The following is a 25966-nucleotide window of genomic DNA, read 5'->3' on the forward strand; positions in this document are numbered from 1 at the left end:
GAAAGTTTGACTCGGGTACATTCACAAAAAGACCCTAGGTTGCATTTTGGCGAGAGTTACGCTTTAAGGCTGTGAAATGATGAAAATGACTACAGGCCCTATCAATGTTGTCTGTGAAGCTTTCACAAACAACCCCCAGGTCTTTGCCAGTCCCACAATAGTAAATGCAAATATGAAAGACAAGGAAAAACTGCACTCTGATGGAAGACAGACAGAGAGTGCAAGTTAGGATTTTTTTGGTAAAACTTTTGGTTAGATTTGGTGAATTATGTCGCCCCCTTCCCTGTTTGTTAGAACGTGCTACCAAATGCATACCTGATGTTTTCCCATTTAATTTAATACCATAGTCTTCATCCTAGCAGCAAAACAGAGCTCACTACAACCTCTCATATACAACCAAGTGAAATCGCGGTCAACCCGCGATTAATTTCTAAATCGTTTAATCTTTCAAATTAACCTCACAGATTATTAAACACGTTAAGTTTGACAGCACTAAATGGCACGATCATTTTCATAATCATGATGCACCCTCATGTTGATAGCAGACTATGCAATTCGGTTAAGATAGGGATAAAGGCAGCCTATTATAATGTTTCCTGCTCCTGGCACTTACCAGTATTGCTGATGTGAAATTAACTCACGTCTAATGATGTAGGCCTACTCTTCTTCTTCAGTTTTATTTTTACACGTAGTGTATAAGTGGTTGTATTTGCGCCCCCTGCTGTTGGCTGTTAATATCGCTTTATTAGACTTTTTTTTTGTGCCGACGGCCGTCGGTTGGACAGCCTCTCTGCTATCCATCCATCTACCCATCAATATATCCATCTATCCATCCATCCATCTACCCATCCATCTATCTATCCATCTACCCACCAATCTATCCATCTATCTATCCATCCATCCATCCATCCACCCATCAATCTATCCATCCATCTACCCATCAATATATCCATCTATCCATCCATCCATCTACCCATCCATCTATCTATCCATCTACCCACCAATCTATCCATCTATCTATCCATCCATCCATCCATCTACCCATCAATATATCCATCTATCAATCCATCCATCTACCCATCAATCTATCCATCTATCCATCTATCCATCCATCCATCTACCCATCAATCTATCCATCCATCCATCCATCTACCCATCAATCTATCCATCTATCTATCCATCCATCCATCCATCTACCCATCAATCTATCCATCCATCCATCCATCCATCCATCTACCCATCTACCCATCAATCTATCTATCCATCCATCCATCCATCCATCTACCCATCAATCTATCCATCTATCCATCCATCCATCTACCCATCAATCTATCCATCCATCCATCCATCCATCTACCCATCAATCTATCCATCCATCCATCCATCTACCCATCAATCTATCCATCCATCCATCCATCTACCCATCAATCTATCCATCAATCTATCCATCTATCCATCTATACTCAATACAACTTTTAAAACATGCAGTAATCTGAACCCTCCAAGTTATAATTGTCTCTGATCGTCAGTCTGATGATAAATCCATTAAAGGACTTAACTAGAACCGTCCTGTGTTACACTAACAGTCGATGAGTCTCTTTCAGCTTGTATACTTCCTGAAATTCCTTCCTGGCCTTGAAGGCCTTTGTCATGAAAATCATGTTTTGCAGATGTTTGCGGTCATCCAGAGGAAAATAATCAATTCCACAGTAATAAGACGACGTCTGTTTTCCTGGACGTAACTCAAGTGTCTCGGGGGATTTTAACTCCACGTCCCTGGATATGTTGAAATGCCAATTTAGGATGCAATATTTGAAGTTGCAAAATTTTTCATTTAGGCTCGGTTTGCATTCACACTTAAAGTTATGCAAACCTAAACCGTTAGTTATGAGAACTTAAAGGGTAACTACAGTTTTTTTTTTCAATCTGGACCCTACTGTCCTTTTGTGTCTAAGTGACTGATGGGAACGACAATCTTTGACACTGTGGGCAGCGGCGAAACAAGCTACAGTGTAAGTTAATAGGGCAATTTTCCAGCTTGTATTTACCTTCACAAAAGTGCTCGTTTTGCCGCTGACAGAATAAGATTAATATTCTAAGTGTCTGACATTATTATGGAAAGGATTTCTAAGGACGACCTTTCAGTTAAAGGTCCCATGGCATGAACATTTCACTTTATGAGGTTTTTTAACATTAATATGAGTTCCCCCAGCCTGCCTATGGTCCCCCAGTGGCTAGAAATGGTGATAGGTGTAAACCGAGCCCTGGGTATCCTGCTCTGCCTTTGAGAAAATGAAAGCTCAGATGGGCCAATCAGGAATCTTCTACTTACGGATCGGGTACTGTCAGTACCCGATCCGTTCCACCTGCACAATCCGTTCTGCGCATGTGCAAGATGACACGTATGCCATGACGTAGGCGCAGATGATAATGCTGCGTTCATTCCACCACCACCTTGGAATAACGGCACCGCTTCCACCTGCACGATCCGTTCTGCGCATGCGCAAGATGTTCACACGCTAGCCTTCAGCTAACGTTAGTTAGCTAATAGCTAATTCGGCGGACCGCTAGGTGATTATAGCGGTAGCTAACGGTTAATTTGGCGGACCGCTAGGTGATTATAGCGGTCTGCCGTTAGCCTCCCCCGGGAAGCTAACGTTAGTTTAGCTAACGGTTAATTCGGCGGACCGCTAGGTGATTATAGCGGTCTGCCGTTAGCCTCCCCCGGGAAGCTAACGTTAGTTTAGCTAACGGTTCATTTGGCTAACCGCTAGCTGATTGCAGCGGTCTGCCGTTAGCCTCCACAGTTAAGCTAACGTTAGTTTAGCTAACAGCTAATTCGGCTAACCGCTAGCTGAGACAGCATGTAAACTTTAAAAGACCCTCAAAATAAAACTTGAAAATAAACGTTAACATATATAACAGCTGTTACGTCAGTTCTACTTTACTTGTGCTCATTTAAAATACAATCACTCACTACTGGTCTTTATTGTTATTACTGTAATGTCTTAATTTAGCTGTAGCCTGCTTTTCCCATTAAGTTTGACTTAACGTTATTTTAGACTGAATCTAGCTGCAGAAACAACGTAACCAGTGGGGCGGTGCCTGTTATTTCGAGGTGGCATGAACGCAGCATTGTCATCTGCGCCTACGTCATGGCATACGTGTCATCATGCACGGATTGTGCAGGTGGAACGGATCGGGTACTGACACCCACCCAGAGAATTTGGTCTACCCATGAGAGAGAGAGAGACATCATGGCTTTCAGACGAGCAAAGTGGCAGTTGGTCAAGACCACACCCCCACCCTCCACCTTGCCCCCCCTCTCTCCTCCTCAATAGCTACAGACACAGAAATGGCACATCCTAAGGAAAGCTCATTGTGGGACTGGCTCTAGTGGCTGTAATTCTGCACCAAGGCTGAATTTTGGGAAAGAGACTTCAGAGTATTAGGGGACAACTAAGGTCTATATAAAAGAGACTTCAGATACAGTATTAGGGGACCACTAAGGCCTATATAAAAGAGACTTCAGATACAGTATTAGGGGACCACTAAGGTCTATATAAAAGAGACTTCAGATACAGTATTAGGGGACAACTAAGGCCTATATAAAAGAGACTTCAGATACAGTATTAGGGGACCACTAAGGCCTATATAAAAGCATCCAAAGAGCACCAAGTCATGGGACCTTTAACAATAACACAATATGTACCCATTCTTTTAAAAACGAACTAGTGAATCTCTCAATTAGTGTGTGCAGAGTGCACAGGGGCGTTTCAGACGCAACAATAACAAATCTGAAAAAATAACAGCCTGCAGGCAAAAAAAAAAAAATGCTTCTATATAAACACATTTTCACTCCAGCAAACATTAAGAAATGCATGCAAGCGCAGCTGCGAGTGCTTCCGATCACAGATTTACTGTTTGGATTAGTCGGCTTCGATGGAGATTTTTGGTTAATCGTCCATTATGTGGTTAAAGCTCGTTCCTCCTCTCTCGCTGCCAGCACCGCACCTTGAGTCATGACATCAACACGACGCACCTCACACAACAACACTGTCACTGAGCTAACAGAGCTTCCACCACTTCCTTATATCAAGCTGCACTTAGAGTTACTGCCACAGTAACAAACTGACTTTAACTTCCAGGAATGCAGGGACACCGGCTTCGACGGGGAAGTGAAAGTAAAAGTTATCGCGGTGACCTTCGGGCACTGTTGTAATCGTGTTAAGTGGCGGTTTGATGGACTGATATGAACTTCTGTTTAATGTGTCACACCCACAGCAAACCTCAGACAGAGTCAACAACATAAATCACTCACTTTCTTTTTTTTTTTTTTTAAACAGGAGCTTTTCAATCATCCAAAAACCAAAGACCCTTCTACTTCACAACACGTACAGTACAGGCCAAAAGTTTGGACACACCTTCTCATTCAATGTGTTTCTTTATTTCCATGACTATTTACATTGGAGATTTTCACTGAAGGCATCAAAACTATGAATGAACACATATGGAATTATGTACTTAACAAAAAAGTGTGAAATAACTGAAAACATGTCTTATATTTTAGATTCTTCAAAGTAGCCACCCTTTGCTTTTTTTGATAACTCTGCAAACCCTTGGTGTTCTCTCAATGAGCTTCATGAGGTAGTCACCTGAAATGGTTTTACCTTCACAGGTGTGCTTTGTCAGGGTTAATTAGTGGAAGTTTTTCCCTTATTAATAAAAAAAGCAAAGGGTGGCTACTTTGAAGAATCTAAGAAATTGATTGGACATAAGAGGCACTCTGGTGATTGCTGGATCACTTGTTAAAAAGGTTCAGCTCGGAGATCAAAGAGTCAATAATTTGGGAAATTGTTCACGAAACGGTCCACGGAGGAGAGATGCTAAAAAAAAAAAAAAAAGATAAAAAATAAACAGATAAATGACAATAAAAAAAGAGATTTGGACCGAGGATTTTCGTTCCACAGTAGATGAATAGGCGAAGGTTTCTCGTATTTTCTGTATTGTGTTCAACATGATTATTAATGGCTGCAGCACACACACACACACACACACACACACACACACACACACACACACACACACACACACACACACACACACGTACAGACTGCAGGCCACTTACGTAGGCTATGGCGAAAGCTCTGCGTGGAGCCTCCACAGAGCCATAAATCACTCTTTAGAGGGTAGGTAACAAGCGGCCGATATCGTTGTATGGTTTGAAGGACTTGCTGTGTTTCTCAGGCAACAAACTGTTGACAGATTTGGCAAGTTGACTTGACCAACTGCCACTTTGCTTGTTTGAAAGCCATGATGTCTCTCTCTCATGGGGGGGCCAAATTATCTGGGGGGGCAAAGCAGAGAAAGGGGAGGTAACCTTGCTCCTTATGACCTCATAATGAGAAGATTCCTGATTGGTCCATCTGAGCTTTCATTTTCTCAAAGGCAGAGCAGGAGACCCAGGGCTCGGTTTACACCTATCACCATTTCTAGCCACTGGGGGACCATAGGCAGGCTGGGGGGGAACTCATATTAATGTTAAAATACCTCATAAAGTGACATTTTCATGCCATGGGACCTTTAAAAATGTTTGAAAGTAGCTGTGTTTCTCCTTCCTATCGGGTCCGCAGCCCTTCAAACAGTCGGCTGGTTGCTTTGTGCACAGCAGCCGTAGTAATGCACAGAGCTGACCGTACGCTGTAAACAGGCGAGAGGCCGTAAACTGTCACAAAATGCTGTAAAAACCCAGATTTAGACGCAGATTCACCTATCACCATTCCTAGCCACTGGTGGGGGACCATAGGCAGGCTGGGGGAACTCATATTAATGTTAAAAACACCCTCATAAAGTGACATTTTCATGCCATGGGACCTTTAAAGTACAGATGATCCTACAGCAGCAGAGGTCAGATGCAGTACAGCTGCTGACTGTTCCTCTGATGTAAAGGCAAACAAAAACCATCCGGTCCAACAGGGAGGGAGGAGGAAGGGGGATACGAGGAGACAGAAGCATTCACCTCCCTGCTGTCCCCCGCTAGTTAAATTCAGGGGAAGTTGTCCCCGGGACTCAGCGCTGGTGGAGAATCATTGACAGTGATGGAGGTGTCACTTTGGATCACAGAGTGACAATAAAGACACAGACTAACACACAGAGGAATGTCGGCCCGGTCTGTCGGCGCTGCAGAGCCGCAGCGCAGCAGGAGGCCAGCAGACAGAGGTCAAACACGAGGCCAAGAGTATGAACTCAGTTTTACTCACACACTTCAGCGAGCAACATCACTGACCGTAAAAAAAAAATTATGGAGGAAGGGAATTGTGCTGCAAAGGTTTCTAGGGATATTCGTGTGCTCTTCGAGCGGCTGTTTCAGAGTATTTTAGACTTCTGACATGGGTACATTGGTATTCAAACGAAAAAAATGTAAAAACGAAATAAATGTAATGTCCGCAACACTGCTTTAAACTTCCATATTTAATATCAATGCAACTTTTCGACCGTACTGGGTCTTCTTCTTCGCCTGAAGAAGAAGACCCAGTAGGGTCGAAACGCTGCATTGAATTTTTTCGTTTATAGTACTTTCATTTGTCCTGCACCTGCCAGAAGGTGGGATGTGCACACAATTACTTTTATAAATTAAATTACATTGGTATTCAAAATATAGTACATTTCAGTGTAGTATTATGTGTAAATATTCCTCCACTGACCAATAGGAAGAGCACAAGAATACGAAGGTCCTACAAACAGCAGCAGCACGGACACGCGGGTTATTAGACTGCAGACTGACGCAACACAGCTTCTGCTGGACGTTCGTGTTCGTACTACTTTAACCCTCGTGTCATCCTCGGGGTCAAATTTGACCTGATTCAGCGCTGAAAATGTAAAAAAACAAACAACAAACGTTAGGAAAAGCAACAAAAACAATGAAAAGAAGACCTACAGACTTTAGAAAAAGCGCCAAAAATGTCAAAAAAGTGCCCAAAACATTGAAAAAGTCACAAAAAAGTCAGAAAAAAGCCTGAAAATTGTTGAAAAAAGTGACCAAAATGTTGAAAAAGTCACAAAAATGTTGAAAGAAATTCCCAAAACATTGAAAAAGTCACAATAATGTTGAAAAAAGTGCCCAAAACATTGAATAGGTCATAGAAATGATGAAAAAAAATCCCCAAACATTGAAAAAGTCACACAAACGTTGGAAAAAAAGCCATACAAATGTTGAAAAAGGTGCCCAAAACATTGAGAAGTCACAAAAACATTGGAAAAAGTGACCAAAGCGTTGAAAAAAAGCCACAAAAACTTTGAAAAGAAAAAACTTGGAAAAATGCAACTTAACAAAAACCATGTTGATCTGGCGAGCTCCAGTTTTGCACTCGCAGATCAGTCTGGCATCTTGAGAGAGAGAAAATTTAGAGCGGTTCGCCAAACGACCGACCAATCAGCGTTGGTTTTGAGGCGGGTTTAGGTGGTGATAGACAGATGGTTTATCCAATCAGCTAACCAGGATTTTCAGACAGTGGTAGCCCTAATCCTGTTAGCCGCTCGCTAATGCTTTTTCCTCTTGGATCCTTCTTTTGGAATATGGACCAGGAACCTGAAATGGGGCCTTTTATTCCTAAATTCTCGTTACACAAACGGCAAATCTACTTTACCGACATGTTGCTAGCTTGCTGAGCTAACGAGCTATGCTTTGCCTGCAGCAGCAGCAGCAGCAGCAGGGGGTAGCCTGGCTCGTGGTTGTATTTTCATACGCTTCGTTGATCTGATTGGTTGATTTGGCCCGTCTATCACCAACTATAGGTGGTGATAGACGGATGGTTTATCCAATCAGCTAACCAGGATTTTCGCCCCCTTCCCAAAAGTTCTCCAACGGTAAGTTCCCAGTTGGATATGCCGAGCTAATGGGAAGCGATCCAATCTGGTGGAGTCTGTCCAATCTGAGTTTTCTGTCGCACGACTAAAACTGCTTTTGAACGTACACGTTCTCACTCCCATCCCGTCAAAAAGCGACGCTCGGTCAGGTGCCTTTGGCATTTGTTATTGATGCCTAAAATGTCCTTTAGCGTCATATTTAGACGCGCTTGGTCGGGACTCTTGGCGTCACTTGGGTCTGGACGTATGTTTAACCGACTAGCCAACCCGTTCTCGCGTTCTGACGTTTGGACAGTGGCTGTCAGCGTCTGAAGCGACGAAAAACGCGCCCTTCAGCGCACCGGGGGAGAGCAGCAGCTACAGGAGGTTTGAAGATGACTAAGAAGCACTAAGAGCAACTACGGCAGAGAGTAGTATGAAAGGCCGAAAAATCCTCGTAGGGAGGTTGGTTGGTCAACTGTTCTTCCCGCGTGTCATACCTAGCTGCGTCAATAGTGACGCCAATGGTCCCGACCCAGCGCCAGGGCTTAATTTGCACCTCCGACGTTGGATCCTGTGGTGTCACCAGGAAAAATTAATCACCTAAAAATCAAACAAAATAAACTACTGTTTGTGTAGCGTTCAATGTTGTTATCTGTCTTGTTAGTCTCGTTATTCCCCCAGTGGAGTTCCACAAAGGTCTTGTGTTTTGAGGTGAATTTTCAGGGTAAGACGGAGGGGGGAGAGGGAGGAGAGGAGGGAGACAGAGGGGGGACAGAGGGAGGGAGGAGAGACACTTCAACAGCGCGCGCTGCACTTCTAGTGACACCAGCTGGGTGCTGCTTGAGATTGCTGTTACAGCCTCGTTTCACTCAGGGGGGAAAATGTCAAAAAGACGACAAAGTCTGCTGAACTTGTTCAAATACTCTGGCCAGGCGGATCCCAAACCAGCAAAAAACGCTTCTGCCGATCGAGAATGTGCAGACCACGGTGGATTTTTTTGGTTAATTTAATAGTCCGATGGATAACTGCTGCTTGTGAAAACTTTTCGCACCGATGCAGTGCGTGTTCGGAGATACAAATAAACATTGTCCTGATGTACACACAGCGTTGTTTAGGTTTTTTTTTTAGTCAGAGAAGCTACTAGGCAGTGTTATTTAAATTTTTTTGTTCCGTTACCTCCAAATTTCAGTCGCCGGATCCATCCACCCCCTCCCTCTGCGCTCCGGGACCTCCCACTTTACAAATCAAGCATTGCCCAGCGCGTTTAGATTTGATGCTAAAGGAGACTTTTAGCGTCAATAACAACGACAAAGGCACCTGACCGAGTCAGTTTGGAGGAAAGTCGTGAGGTATGGAACCATTTTAAAGGTGAAAATGTCACTTTAGGAGGTTTTTTAACATTAATGTGAGTTCCCCCCAGCCTGCCTATGGCCCCCCCAGTGGCTAGAAATGGTGATAGGTGTAAACCGAGCCCTGGGTATCCTGCTCTGCCTTTGAGAAAATGAAAGCTCAGATGGACCAATCAGGAATCTTCTCCTTATGAGGTCATAAGGAGAAAGGTTACCTCCCCTTTCTCTGCTTTGCCCGCCCAGAGAATTTGGCCAACCCACGAGAGAGAGACATCATGGCTTTCAAACGAGCAAAGTGGCAGTTGGTCAAGGCCACACCCCCACGGTCCGTGTACTTGGCGGCCAACGGATTTTCGTTTTGAAAGGAAAAAAACAAAAACGAAAAACGGCCAGTTTCCCAGTTACCATTAGTAAATAGGAAAACAAAAAACGGAAAACAACCCATTATCCGTTTTTTTGTTTTGATATTAAAAACGGAAAACGAAAAACTATCTCGTTATCCGATTTTCTTTGATGTGTTTGTAGTTGGAACTCGGAAATTAAATTGTGTGTATAAATCTTATTCCACATTCAATTTTTTTCGTGACCCTGAAGCGATCGTAGGTAGTAAGCGGCTGCATACCCGGAAATCATTTGGACATCAACGAGACCGTGGACAGTTAGAATGATACGCACGTAAACATGTTTTTAGACGAATATGCTAGTTTTATATTAGAAAACCGAAAGAATGGGATGTCTTGTGGGGATATAGCAGCTGCGTTGGGTTCACAGTTTGGAACGATTCGGGGGTTTTCTGAGGAGCCACCAAAAATCACATTTATATTGATTTTATATCTTATTTATACTAATTATAGCCCTGTTTGTTTGACAGATATTGTTGTATTAAATCGGAGTCTTTTGCGATTTGATAAGGGAAAGACAAATCATGGTTTCGATTTTAGTTTGTTTGACAGATATTTGCCAAAACAATGGCGCAAAACAACGTTAGAGACCTTTTATGTGAAAATGAGAAATTTTGAAAATGTTTTCGCTTCATCATTATTATTATTATTATTAGACTATGATGGTTGTCTTGTTGTGTAGACTCATTTTTGATGAATGAGAGGGACAGGGAGACGTTGCACAGAGTATCTAAGGCGAATTGTTGCGGTCACTTCCATGTTAGGGAGACAGGGAATCCCCTTTCGTGGCAATAATGAAGTAACAGAAGAAGTGAGTGCAAAGATTTTGCAAAACGCAAGTTACAAATACCCTGGGGGCTAATCACCTCCTGTCTTTAAATCCTAGTGAGGTCTCTGCTCCGGACGTGTCGCACTGTGAATGCAACATTGAACATTTAGCATGTTTTAATAATGCAAAAACCAGTCCTGCAGGATTATGACAGGAAAGGACTTTTTAGTAAAGCCATCAAAGCATGAGAGTTGGAGTTTATTCATCTTTGATGCTGACGGACTGGTTCAGCCTGCAGTAGCTGTTTCACTTCACTTTGTATTTCCTTGATCGATTTGATAAGGGAAAGCCAAATCATGGTTTCGATTTTAGTTTGTTTGACATGAAAATGAGAAATTTTGAAAATGTTTTCGCTTCATTATTATTATTATTATTATTATTAGACTATGATGGTTGTCTTGTTGTGTAGACTCATTTTTGATGAATGAGAGCGGTCAGCGCTAATCTCCTGTGACCACTTCAGAATAAGTATAATAAATCCCTGCTGAGCACACTCCTCTCAGAAAACCCCCGAATCGTTCCAAACTGTGAACCCAACGCAGCTGCTATGTCCCCACAAGACATCCCATTCTTTCGGTCTTCTAATATAAAACTAGCATATTCGTCTAAAAACATGTTTACGTGCGTATCATTCTAACTGTCCACGGTCTCATTGATGTCCAAATGATTTCCGGGTATGCAGCCGCTTACTACCTACGATCGCTTCCGGGTCACGAAAAAAAATGAATGAGGAATAAGATTTATACACACAATTTAATTTCCGAGTTCCATCTACAGACACATCAAAGAAAATCGGATAACGAGATAGTTTTTCGTTTTTTTAATATCAAAACAAAAAACGAATAATGGGTTGTTTTCCGTTTTTTGTTTTCCTATTTGCTAATGGTAACTGGGAAACTGGCCGTTTTTCGTTTTTGTTTTTTTCCTTTCAAAACGAAAATCCGTTGGCCGCCAAGTACACGGACCCCCCACCCTCCACCTTGCCACTCCCACTCTCCTCCTCAATAGCTTCAGACACAGAAATGGCACATCCTAAGGAAAGCTCATTGTAGGACTGGCTCTAGTGGCTGTAGTTCTGCACCAAAGCTGAATTTCGGGAAAGAGACTTCAGATACAGTATTAGTGGACCACTAAGGCCTATATAAAAGAGACTTCAGATACAGTATTAGGGGACCACTAAGGTCTATATAAAAGAGACTTCAGATACAGTATTAGGGGACCACTAAGGCCTACATAAAAGAGACTTCAGATACAGTATTAGAGGACCACTAAGGTCTATATAAAAGAGACTTCAGATACAGTATTAGGGGACCACTAAGGTCTATATAAAAGAGACTTCAGATACAGTATTAGGGGACCACTAAGGTCTATATAAAAGAGACTTCAGATACAGTATTAGGGGACCACTAAGGCCTACATAAAAGAGACTTCAGATACAGTATTAGAGGACCACTAAGGTCTATATAAAAGAGACTTCAGATACAGTATTAGGGGACCACTAAGGTCTATATAAAAGAGACTTCAGATACAGTATTAGGGGACCACTAAGGTCTATATAAAAGAGACTTCAGATACAGTATTAGGGGACCACTAAGGTCTATATAAAAGAGACTTCAGATACAGTATTAGGGGACCACTAAGGTCTATATAAAAGAGACTTCAGATACAGTATTAGGGGACCACTAAGGCCTATATAAAAGAGACTTCAGATACAGTATTAGGGGACCACTAAGGTCTATATAAAAGAGACTTCAGATACAGTATTAGGGGACCACTAAGGTCTATATAAAAGCATCCAAAGAGCTCCATGTCATGGGACCTTTAAACAAGTCGTGGGCAGTGACGACATATGTGTCGGCTTTGTCGAGTGCGTTAAGTGCGGCACGCTGCTCGCCTATGACAGCAAATAAAACGTGGACGATGAACAGACACATGAAGCAAGGCTCGCCGTGGCATCTCCAAGCATACCCCTTCTAAACAGATTTCTGCAGTTCAAACGACTGTAGTTGAGAAAGTCAGTTATAACGGCCCACATATTAAAAAAACTGTCTGATTTAAATTGCGCTCGGGCTCCTAATTACAGTTAATGTGTCGGGGCCCAACGTGCACGGGCTCGGACACAACGTGCACGGGCTCGGGTAGGGTCGGGCTTGATTTTTTTTGGGCTAGATCTAAGCTTTAAAAAAAGTCCCTTTTCCTGGTAGACAAATGTAAAGAGAGGAAAATCAATTCATACATTTTTTAATCACTGTTCTCGCCAGCGGGCACAACTTTTAAAAACTCATGCCTGAAAAGAAACGCAGAGCTCCAGGAAACAGGAGCTGCTGGTCTGCAGTCGTCCCTGATCCCACATGTGTCGGAGATTGAGGTTTCTGTGACTGCAGAGAGGCTCAGGTGGAGGCCACATAGCTGCGAGCAGCTGAGGCGTGATGAGACACGCAGCTTTATTTGGGTCACTTCCAGACTCATAGAAACAGCAGCAGCACGGACACGCTGGTTATGAGACTGCAGACTCACACAGCACAGCTTCTGCTGGACGTTCGTGTTCATACTACTTTAACCCTCGTGTCGTCCTCGGGTTCAAATTTGACCCGTTTTCAACGTTTTTTTATATGTGGACGTCGAAATAAGCGCTGAAAATGTAAAAAAAAAAACACGACAAATTTTAGGAAAAGCAACAAAAACGATGAAAAGAAGACCTACAAACTTTAGAAAAAGTGCCAAAAACGTCAAAGAAGTGCCCAAAACATCAAAAAAGTCACGAAAAAGGTTGAAAAAAAAGCCAATAAAATGTTGAAAAAAAGTGACCAAAGAGTTAAAAAAGTCACAAAAGTGTTGAAAAAAGTGCCTTAAACATTAAAAAAAACCACAAAAACGTTTGGAAAAAGTTCCTTAAACAACAAAAGGTTTTATTTCGTGGTGGACGGGAAGACAACACACCATACAGCCCAGCAAGCCCGGTGTGGTGCTCCACCATACAGCCCAGCAAGCCCGGTGTGGTGCTCCACCATACAGCCCAGCAGGCCCGGTGTGATGCTCCACCATACAGCCCAACAGGCCCGGTGTGGTGCTCCACCATACAGCCCAGCAGGCCCGGTGTGATGCTCCACCATACAGCCCAACAGCCCCGGTGTGATGCTCCACCATACAGCCCAGCAGGCCCGGTGTGATGCTCCACCATACAGCCCAGCAGGCCCGGTGTGGTGCTCCACCATACAGCCCAGCAGGCCCGGTGTGATGCTCCACCATACAGCCCAGCAGGCCCGGTGTGATGCTCCACCATACAGCCCAGCAGGCCCGGTGTGATGCTCCACCATGCAGCCCAACAGGCCCGGTGTGATGCTCCACCATGCAGCCCAACAGGCCCGGTGTGATGCTCCACCATACAGCCCAACAGGCCCGGTGTGGTGCTCCACCATACAGCCCAGCAGGCCCGGTGTGATGCTCCACCATACAGCCCAACAGGCCCGGTGTGGTGCTCCACCATACAGCCCAACAGGCCCGGTGTGGTGCTCCACCATACAGCCCAGCAGGCCCGGTGTGATGCTCCACCATACAGCCCAGCAGGCCCGGTGTGGTGCTCCACCATACAGCCCAACAGGCCCGGTGTGGTGCTCCACCATACAGCCCAGCAGGCCCGGTGTGGTGCTCCACCATACAGCCCAACAGGCCCGGTGTGATGCTCCACCATACAGCCCAACAGGCCCGGTGTGGTGCTCCACCATACAGCCCAGCAGGCCCGGTGTGGTGCTCCACCATACAGCCCAACAGGCCCGGTGTGGTGCTCCACCATGCAGCCCAGCAGGCCCGGTGTGGTGCTCCACCATACAGCCCAGCAGGCCCGGTGTGATGTGTGCGAGAGGAGGAGACTCTGCATGACACGTGTTGCATTTTGTAACTGTAGTCCAACTAATATTTCTGATTATGGCATAGCTTTCTCCCCACCCAATTAGGCTAACAAAGTAACGATTAAAAACACACACACACACACACACACACACAAACACACACACACACACACACACACACACACACACACACACACACACACACACACAAACAGCCCTTTAAACTTGTGGGGTTTAGCATTTTGATCCCACAAAGCTGTCGGGACCCCACAAGTATACTGGACTCTCGGTTATTGGACCCCACGAGTATAGTTAAACAACAACAACACACACACACACACACACACACACACGACAGGCTGTTCAACATACCCCTGTTTGAGTTCAATAAAAAAACGTGCTGCTGTGTTTTGTCAGGGCTGAACGTGACCCAGGATGTGACCTCTCGCCAACAGGAAGAGGAAATGAGCTGTCAGGAAATGGATTTCTTCCTTGGAGCAGCTTTTTATAGAAACATGTATATTAAGAACTGAGTGGCCGCCACTAAACATTTGTACAGTTAATGAACTGCTCAAGAGCAGACAAAAAACAACTGAACACAACTAGAAGTGTGAGTGAACACAGGGCGGAAATGTGACATAAACAGTCAGTTTCTTAAATGTATCAAGGGGTCAGTGACGTGACGCCTACATTTTTGCGTCTGACTGCATTTTCTTCAGTTAAAAAATTGTTTAAATGCAACAACAACAAAAAAATATATGTAGAATCTCTCCGTGTATTTATTCACTTTAACATTTCAAAACCCCGAATCGAAATAAGCGCTGAACATGTAAAACATCAAAAAAGTGCCACAGAAATGTTGAAAAACAGTGACCAGAGCATTCAAAAAGTCACAAAAATGTTGAAAAAAGTGCCAAAAACATTGAAAAAGTCACAAAAACTTTGGAAAAAAGCCATACAAATTTTGAAAAAAAGTGACAGAAGCATTGAAAAAGTCACAAAAATGTTGAAAAAAGTGACTAAAGCATTGAAAAAGTCACAACAATTTTGAAAAAAGTGACCAAAAAATTCAAAAACCCTTAGTTATTTGTAATTTCTCTGGTATTTAAAGTGTCAAAATATCTTGTGGTGCGACCGTCTGGCCATGACCGCTGTTTTTGAAATATATATCTTTGAAATGACCCTAAATCTATTCAAAATGTATTTTTTGCCTTATTTTGTAAATCTTTTTCAAAGTGTTTTGTAGCCAAAAGTAAAAATTTTTATTCATATGTCCATCAAAATGTATGAGCATACTCCGATTATGTCCATTTTATGAAATATGGACATTATAGAAGAAAACAATGAGATCATTATTTACAAAAACTCAAAAGAAATGCAAATACTTAGTTTGTTAACACTTTATATAAAGAGAACATGTAAAAACGGTTAAGCATGTTTAAGAAATTTATTTATTTTAAGATGAATCACGGTTGCACCAAATACATTGAAAAAGTCACAATAATGTTGAAAAAAGTGCCCAAAACATTGAAAAAGTCACAAAAACTAGGAAAAAAGCCATAAAAATGTTGAAAAAAGTGCCCAAAGCATTGAAAAAGTCACAATAATGTTGAAAAAAGAGCCCAAAACATTGAAAAAGTCACAAAAACGTCGGAAAAAGGCATACAAATTTTGAAAAAAGTGACCAAAGCATTGAAAAAGTCACATTTTTGAAAAAGGTGCCCAAAACATTGAAAAAGTCACAAAAACATTGGAAAAAGGCATACAAATTTTGAAAAAAGGTGACCAAAGCGTTGAAAAAGTCAAAAATGTTTTGACAAAAGTGCCAAAAACACTGTAAAAGTCACAATAATGTTGAAAAAAGTGCCCAAAACATTGAAAAAGTCATAAAATCTTTGAAAAAAGTGCCAAAAACACTGAAAAAGTCACAATAATGTTGAAAAAAGTACCCAAAACATTGAAAAAGTCACAAAAACATCGGAAAAAAAGCCATAAAAATGTTGAAAAAAGTGCCCAAAGCATTGAAAAAGTCACAATAATGTTGAAAAAAGAGCCCAAAACATTGAAAAAGTCACAAAAACGTCGGAAAAAGGCATACAAATTTTGAAAAAAGTGACCAAAGCATTGAAAAAGTCACATTTTTAAAAAAGGTGCCCAAAACATTGAAAAAGTCACAAAAACATTGGAAAAAGGCATACAAATTTTGAAAAAAGGTGACCAAAGCGTTGAAAAAGTCAAAAATGTTTTGACAAAAGTGCCAAAAACACTGTAAAAGTCACAATAATGTTGAAAAAAGTGCCCAAAACATTGAAAAAGTCATAAAATCTTTGAAAAAAGTGCCAAAAACACTGAAAAAGTCACAATAATGTTGAAAAAAGTGCCCAAAACATTGAAAAAGTCACAAAAACATCGGAAAAAAGGCATAAAAAGTTTGAAAAAAGTGCCCAAAACATTGAAAAAGTCACAAAAACATTGGAAAAAGGCATACAAATTTTGAAAAAAGTGCCTAAAGCATTGAAAAAGTCACAATAATGTTGAAAAAAGAGCCCAAAACATTGAAAAAGTCACAAGAACGTCGGAAAAAAGGCATACAAATTTTGAAAAAAAGTGATCAAACCATTGAAAAAGTCACATTTTTGAAAAAAGTGACCAAAACATTGAAAAAGTCACAAATGTTTTGAAAAAAGTGCCAAAAACACTGAAAAAGTCACAATAATGTTGAAAAAAGTGCCCAAAACATTGAAACAGTCACAAAAACATCGGAAAAAAGGCATAAAAAGTTTGAAAAAAGTGCCCAAAACATTGAAAAAGTCACAAAAACATTGGAAAAAGGCATACAAATTTTGAAAAAAGGTGACCAAAAACACTGAAAAAGTCACAATAATGTTGAAAAAAGTGCCCAAAACATTGAAAAAGTCACAACATTTTTGAAAAAAGTGCCAAAAACACTGAAAAAGTCACAATAATGTTGAAAAAAGTACCCAAAACATTGAAAAAGTCACAAAAACATTGGAAAAAAGCCATAAAAATGTTGAAAAAAGTGCCCAAAACATTGAAAAAGTCACAAAAACATCGAAAAAAGGCATACAAATTTTGAAAAAAAGTGACCAAAGCATTGAAAAAGTCACATTTTTGAAAAAAGTGCCCAAAACATTGAAAAAGTCACAAAAACATTGGAAAAAGGCATACAAATTTTGAAAAAAGGTGACCAAAGCGTTGAAAAAGTCAAAAATGTTTTGACAAAAGTGCCAAAAACACTGAAAAAGTCACAAAAACATTGGAAAAAAGGCATAAAAATGTTGAAAAAAGTACCCAAAACATTGAAAAAGTCACAAAAACATTGGAAAAAAGGCATAAAAATGTTGAAAAGAGTGCCAAAAACATTGAAAAAGTCACAAAAACATCGGAAAAAAGGCATAAAAATGTTGAAAAAAGTACCCAAAACATTGAAAAAGTCACAAAAACATCGGAAAAAAGGCATAAAAATGTTGAAAAGAGTGCCAAAAACATTGAAAAAGCTTTACAGTTTTTAAGGCCTGTTGAAAATCCTCACACGTCATTGACCCATAAATAGATAAAGAGCAGAAGGAAACGACAGGAAAGCAGACCGAGAGCAGGAAAGAAAAGGAGAAATACCTCTGTATTTATCTCTCCGTCGATGTTTTGTCAGCTCGTTAAGAGTCTTTCCTCATTTCCTCCAGTTTCTGCTCTTTGTTTAACATTTCTGTCAGCGTGTTTACCGTCTCCTGATTGGCTGTCATTATTCCATGGCATTGTTTTGATTGGACGAACAAACACGGCATGAGGAAAGTGTATTTACTGTGTGTGTGTGTGTGTGTGTGTGTTCTTCCCTCCAGCTCTTCCTCCAGTCTCCAAAAGACAGAAACAGACATTTTTAGGCATGTTTTGGAAGCGTGTTGTTGTTGTTGTTGTTGACCGAGAGCTGATCACGTCAGAGTCTTATGTACGTTCGCTTTAATATTTACTTTTGAAGGTTACACTCTTTTGCCAACACTGCACAATCCTCTTCCTCTCTTTAGATCAGAGAAATGTTGGATACATGTGCGATAAAAGTTCATGAGAATAAATTTCATTTATTTCATTCAAAATTAATAACAAAATTAATAACATTACTATGAGTTCCCCCCCAGTCTGCCTATTGTCCCCCCAGTGGCTAGAAATGGTGATAGGTGTAAACCGAGCCCTGGGTATCCTGCTCTGCCTTTGAGAAAATGAAAGCTCAGATGGACCAATCAGGAATCTTGCTCCTTATAAGGTAATAAGGGGAAAGGTTACCTCCCCTTTTTCTGCTTTGCCCGCCCAGAGAATTTGGCCAACCCATGAGAGAGAGACATCATGGCTTTCAGACGAGCAAAGTGGCACTTGGTCAAGGCCAAAACTCCTTAACTTCTTCAGGACATGAACACCTGTTTCCTGGATGAAAGTCTTGTGTTTTCTCCTTAACTTCTTCAGGACATGAACACCTGTTTCCTGGGTGAAAGTCTTGTGTTTTCTCCTTAACTTCTTCAGGACATGAACACCTGTTTCCTAGGTGAAAGTCTTGTGTTTTCTCCTTAGCTTCTTCAGGACATGAACACCTGTTTCCTGGGTGAAAGTCTTGTGTTTTCTCCTTAACTTCTTCAGGACATGAACACCTGTTTCCTGGGTGAAAGTCTTGTGTTTTCTCCTTAACTTCTTCAGGACATGAACACCTGTTTCCTGGGTGAAAGTCTTGTGTTTTCTCCTTAACTTCTTCAGGACATGAACACCTGTTTCCTGGGTGAAAGTCTTGTGTTTTCTCCTTAACTTCTTCCAGACATGAAAACCTTTTTTCTGGGTGAAAGTCTTGTGTTTTCTCCTTAACTTCTTCCAGACATGAAAACCTTTTTTCTGGGTGAAAGTCTTGTGTTTTCTCCTTAACTTCTTCCAGGACATGAACACCTGTTTCCTGGGTGAAAGACTTGTGTTTTCTCCTTAACTTCTTCCAGGACATGAACACCTTTTTCCTGGGTGAAAGTCTTGTGTTTTCTCCTTAACTTCTTCCAGGACATGAACACCTGTTTCCTGGGTGAAAGTCTTGTGTTTTCTCCTTAACTTCTTCAGGACATGAACACCTGTTTCCTGGGTGAAAGTCTTGGGTTTTCTCCTTAACTTCTTCAGGACATGAACACCTGTTTCCTGGGTGAAAGTCTTGGGTTTTCTCCTTAACTTCTTCCAGGACATGAACACCTGTTTCCTGGGTGAAAGTCTTGTGTTTTCTCCTTAACTTCTTCAGGACATGAACACCTGTTTCCTGGGTGAAAGTCTTGTGTTTTCTCCTTAACTTCTTCCAGACATGAAAACCTTTTTTCTGGGTGAAAGTCTTGTGTTTTCTCCTTAACTTCTTCCAGACATGAAAACCTTTTTTCTGGGTGAAAGTCTTGTGTTTTTCTCCTTAACTTCTTCCAGGACATGAACACCTGTTTCCTGGGTGAAAGACTTGTGTTTTCTCCTTAACTTCTTCCAGGACATGAACACCTTTTTCCTGGGTGAAAGTCTTGTGTTTTCTCCTTAACTTCTTCCAGGACATGAACACCTGTTTCCTGGGTGAAAGACTTGTGTTTTCTCCTTAACTTCTTCCAGGACATGAACACCTTTTTCCTGGGTGAAAGTCTTGTGTTTTCTCCTTAACTTCTTCCAGGACATGAACACCTGTTTCCTGGGTGAAAGTCTTGTGTTTTCTCCTTAACTTCTTCAGGACATGAACACCTGTTTCCTGGGTGAAAGTCTTGGGTTTTCTCCTTAACTTCTTCAGGACATGAACACCTGTTTCCTGGGTGAAAGTCTTGGGTTTTCTCCTTAACTTCTTCCAGGACATGAACACCTGTTTCCTGGGTGAAAGTCTTGTGTTTTCTCCTTAACTTCTTCCAGACATGAAAACCTGTTTCTTGGGTGAAAGACTTGTGTTTTCTCCTTAACTTCTTCCAGGACATGAACACCTTTTTCCTGGGTGAAAGTCTTGTGTTTTCTCCTTAACTTCTTCCAGGACATGAACACCTGTTTCCTGGGTGAAAGTCTTGTGTTTTCTCCTTAACTTCTTCCAGGACATGAACACCTTTTTCCTGGGTGAAAGTCTTGTGTTTTCTCCTTAACTTCTTCAGGACATGAACACCTGTTTCCTGGGTGAAAGTCTTGTGTTTTCTCCTTAACTTCTTCCATGACATGAACACCTTTTTCCTGGGTGAAAGTCTTGTGTTTTCTCCTTAACTTCTTCAGGACATGAACACCTGTTTCCTGGGTGAAAGTCTTGTGTTTTCTCCTTAACTTCTTCAGGACATGAACACCTGTTTCCTGGGTGAAAGTCTTGGGTTTTCTCCTTAACTTCTTCCAGGACATGAACACCTGTTTCCTGGGTGAAAGTCTTGGGTTTTCTCCTTAACTTCTCTGCTCCCCCTCTTTAAAGCCCTGTGTTTTAGCAGCCAAACATTCCCCCCTGACCTCCTCCCTATAAGGATCTTCAAGCTCTTATACAGCAGCAGTCAACATGCTGCTGACAGTAATAAATACGTGTAATGCATACCGATTACAGTGCTTTACATTTTTACAGCTATATCCACGAATGATTCATGAGAACAGCCTGATTTAGAGGCCCATTGTCTCCTAACATGTCCGTTATGGAGACCGTCATTATCTGGATTGAACGTGATTGGACTGTAAGCTTCCTGCAAGAGGCAGACAGAGACGTGAGAGGAGGTCCTTCTTACTGTTTTTTTTACGAGCCGTTGGGTTTGACGGACAGGTGAACAGGTGAGACAGTCCTGTACTTCACTCTTCCTCTGCAGGAAGCTGCTGTGCTGAGCAGCGTGACCATGTCCAATCATCACCTCCTCCTGCGTCGCTGTAAAACACTCACACTGACATCTATCCTACGCTCTCTCTCACACACACATCAGATACCTCGAGTCTCCCAAATACCATCCAGGAACCAGGATCAGCAGCGAGTCTCAGCTGCAGAATGCTTTACTTTGTTACCGATACACAAATATTTAATGGAACGGTATTTCTTAACGATACCTTGTACTTTAATTTGTGCGTTGTGCATCTATCTACATTAGGATGTCAGAGGAAAGCTCTTAACTGCAATATCTGATTATCATCTCCTACCGCTGTATCTGTAGTCTGTCTGTCTGTCTATGTGTGTGTGTGTGTGTGTGTGTGTGTGAGACGGTCTGGGCTTGTTTAGCTATATTTGTGGGGTCCAAAAACCGGGAGTCCAGTAGTACTTGTGGGGTCCCGACAGCTTTGTGGAGCCAAAATGCTGGACCCTACAAGTTTAAAAGGTCTGTTTGAGGGTTAAGACTTGGTTTTAGGATTAGGGTTAGAATTAGGTTATGGTTAGGGTTAGGGTAAGGGTTAAGGTTAGGCATTTAGTTGTGATGGTTAAGGTAAGGGTAAGGGTTAAGGTTAGGCATTTAGTTGTGATGGTTAAGGTAAGGGTAAGGGTTAAGGTTAGGCATTTAGTTGTGATGGTTAAAGTAAGGGTAAGGGTTAAGGTTAGGCATTTAGTTGTGATGGTTAAAGTAAGGGTAAGGGTTAAGGTTAGGCATTTAGTTGTGATGGTGAAAGTAAGGGTAAGGGTTAAGGTTAGGCATTTAGTTGTGATGGTTAAGGTAAGGGTAAGGGTTAAGGTTAGGCATTTAGTTGTGATGGTTAAGGTGAGGGTAAGGAATAAGGTTAGACATTTAGTTGTGATGGTTAAAGTAAGGGTAAGGGTTAAGGTTAGGCATTTAGTTGTGATGGTTAAGGTGAGGGTAAGGGATAAGGTTAGGCATTTAGTTGTTATGGTTAAGGTGAGGGTAAGGGTTAAGGTTAGGCATTTAGTTGTGATGGTTAAAGTAAGGGTAAGGGTTAAAGTTAGGCATTTAGTTGTGATGGTTAAGGTTAGGGTTAGGGTTAAGGTTAGGCATTTAGTTGTGATGGTTAAGGTTAGGGTTAGGGTTAAGGTTAGGCATTTAGTTGTGATGGTTAAGGTTAGGATAAGGGGCTAGGGAATGCATTATGTCAATGACGGGTCCCCACAAAGATAGTGCCACAAACCTGTGTGTGTGTGTGTGTGTGTGTGTGTGTGTGTGTGTGTGTGTGTGTGTGTGTGTGTGTGTGTGTGTGTGTGTGTGTGTGTGTGTGTTTGGACAGTCATAACAGGAAGAACACATGGTAAAGACATCAGCAGGCTGTAAATCTACAAGGTTGACATCTGCATGAAACAGAAGTCAAAGCTCAGTGTGTCAGACAGCAGTAAAAACATCCTCACCTTTCTCTCCACCCTGCTGCTCCGAACACAGTCACACAGTAACACAGTCACACAGTAACACAGTCACACAGTCACACAGTCACACAGTCACACAGTCACACAGTCACACAGTCACACAGTCACACATTCACACAGTCACACAGTCACACGGTCACACTGCAGTCAAATTAAAAGTGAACTCCAAAATTCATGCTGTCAGATAAGCTTTTGCGGTGTCAGCTCGGTGTTCCCGGCAGCGAGTGGGATAGAGACAGATGTAAAGTGCCCTCTTGGTTGCTATTAAAATGATTCAGCTGATAACAGCTCTCACGTGAAATGGGAGGATTACTTCGGGAAAATACTTACTGCAGAAATGAGAAATGAAACTTTTTGGTATCAATAAACGTTTGTTACATTCAAGCCACTGACAAATTAGTTGCTACAAAGCTAATTAAGACTATCAGCGACACATACACACACACACACAGACACACACACACACACACACACACACACACACAGACACACACACACACACACACAGACACACACAGACACACACACACACACACAGACACACACACACACACACACACACACAGACAGACACACACACACACACACACACACACAGAGACAGACACACACACACACACAGACAGACACACACACAAAGACAGACACACACACACACACACAGACAGACACACACACACACACACAGAGACAGACACACACACACACACACACACACAGACAGACACACACACAAGCACACACACACACACACACACACACACACACAGACAGACACACACACACACACACACACACACACACAGACACACACACACACACACACACACAGAAACACACACACACACACACACACATAGACACAGACACACGCACACACACTACACACACACAGACACACACACACACACACACACACACACAGAGAAACACACACACACACACACACACACACATAGACACAGACACACACACACACACAAAGACAGACACACACACACTCACAGAGACAGACACACACACACACACACACACACAGACACACACACTCACACACAGACACACATACAGACAGACACACACACACACACACAGACACACAGAGACAGACAGACAGACACCCACCCACACACACAGACAGACACCCACCCACACACACAGACAGACACCCACACACACACACACCCACACACACACACACAGACACACACACAAAAGCATCCAAATAGGCCTATGTCATGGGACCTTTAAAGATAGCGTTGCTGCTAACTGGTCTCACATTAGTCTTTAAATGCTTATTTGTACATTATGAGTGCTTAAACTAATTTTAAGCACAAGTTGGTTTAGTGCCAAGTGCAGTGGCAACATGTTACAATGTGGAGAGTCCCCCCAAACCAAATCCTGCTTATAGAGTCCCCCAAAAAGTCTAGGGCCGGCCCGCTACTCCCCGCTACCGTAGTAGCTCCTAATGCTACGTCATCGTCAGGGCCTGTCCGTGACTCGGGCTGCCGTTTCCTTTGTTGGTCCATCGTGTTCATCTGCTAATTCAAACAGCCGCTGACGTAAGCGGTTCTTACTTCTTGGCCCAGCGATGATTTGGTGCTACTTAAGAACCACTTTAACCGGTTCGGAGCTGGCGCTTTTGGTGGTCGAAAAACAAAGAACCGATTTGAAACTATAGGCTCTGGCTCCGAAACCAGCACCAGCTCTGCCTCGGTGGAAACAGGGGTATAAGTGGGGCGTTCTGGTCTCATGTTGTGTGTTGGGAAGAAGAGCAGTAAGTGCTGGCGAAGAGCTATTTTTGAATCTGAAAATAAAATGCAATAGCGTTCCTGTTTACGTAGTTCGGGTAAGTCAGAACGTTTGCGCGTGTGAACGCAATGCAACGACGAGACCACTTTGGAAGATTACTGTGGATCTTTAATTATAATTCGAGCATTTGGTTTTGCATTTGTTTGTGCTGACTTTTACTCTAACCTAGCACATATTAAACTCTTCTTCATGTCCAAAGTTTGACCGGTATTTTGAATTCTGTGTACGAAGTAAAAGACCTTATAAAATATAGTAATTTATGGCTTTTATTTACATTGCAGAAAACACACCCTCTCACGTCTAACAAACAGACCTCCTGGCTGTGACAGGACACCAAATCAAAAAACCCCCGCTGATGATTTTGGGATGTTTATTCCCTGCAGCCAGTCCGTCCACTTCTCTCCATTCTTCTGTCTGCTCTGTTTATCTCACAGTGCGACTTTCATTTTTTTTTACTTTCTCACTCATCAAGAAGAGTTATTGCATTGTTTTCTGTCCATATCAGCGACCTCTGACTTTACATCCTGTTTGTGTTTTTGGATAATTATGAAACAACATAACTGAGTGGGTTTTTGTTTTTTTTACAGAGGGGGAAGGGTGAAGACTCCTTTAGAAAACGGCCTATTAGTTTTCAAAATCTTTTTTTTTTTAATCGCATCCCGTCCTACTTTCTGTAGAAAAGGCAGGAGTTAGTTAACATCTGCTGCGTGGGGGGGAATTACATCTAACATGATAAATATCAGCCCGGTCTCACAAAATTCTGTGAAATGATTACGAACTGTTAACGCCTCATTACGTGATGATGGCGAGGAATGTGTGAAAATTCAGGGCACCACCATGGGAAACCATGCCAAAGTAAAGTCAAGGAGAAGAAGGCTGTTAGGGTGACGTTTGGACCCAAGAGCGAACACAGACTAGATGGTTGGGATTTGACAACAGTTCTTTAATGTAAATACAGCCGAACAGAAATCTTGTAATTCAACGTAGGAGGGTGGTGATCCGAGTGGAGCGGAGGAAGGCAAGGCAGGCTCGGAAAAACGCACAGGGCTGGTGGCGTGGGCTGGAAGCGAAGATCAGGTAGACCTCCGGCGTCTGCACGCAGATAGACGACAGTGTTAATGAAAAGAAAACCACTTAGATAGCACAGGGTTTACTAGAGAAACTGGCGTGTTTGGCCCCCCCGAGAGCAGTTACCACTTGGTGGACTGAAACGAACTGGCGCTGGCTGCCCGGATCACAGGAGTACCAGAGCTTTCACCTTGATTAGTAGACAACCCGGTCTCACGCCAGGTCGTGTAATAGTCACGTTATTTTGATTCATAATTTCGTGTACAGGTTACGATTTTTACGTTTTTTTCGTGTATATGCAACGACTTTTGAACGTGTACAGGTCACGCTTTTCGAACCTGCTCTGGGGGACGCGACTACGGGGAAATGAGGCGCCACACGCCGGCCAAAACAACGGCACGGGCCGCCACTCGCGATCGGGGAAATGAGGCGCCACACGCCGGCCAAAACAACGGCACGGGCCGCCACTCGCGGGACACGGGAAATGAAACGCCACAATAACGAGA

This window comes from Perca fluviatilis, chromosome 2 (assembly GCF_010015445.1).
Source record: "Perca fluviatilis chromosome 2, GENO_Pfluv_1.0, whole genome shotgun sequence".
In the NCBI taxonomy this organism is placed as follows: domain Eukaryota; kingdom Metazoa; phylum Chordata; class Actinopteri; order Perciformes; family Percidae; genus Perca; species Perca fluviatilis.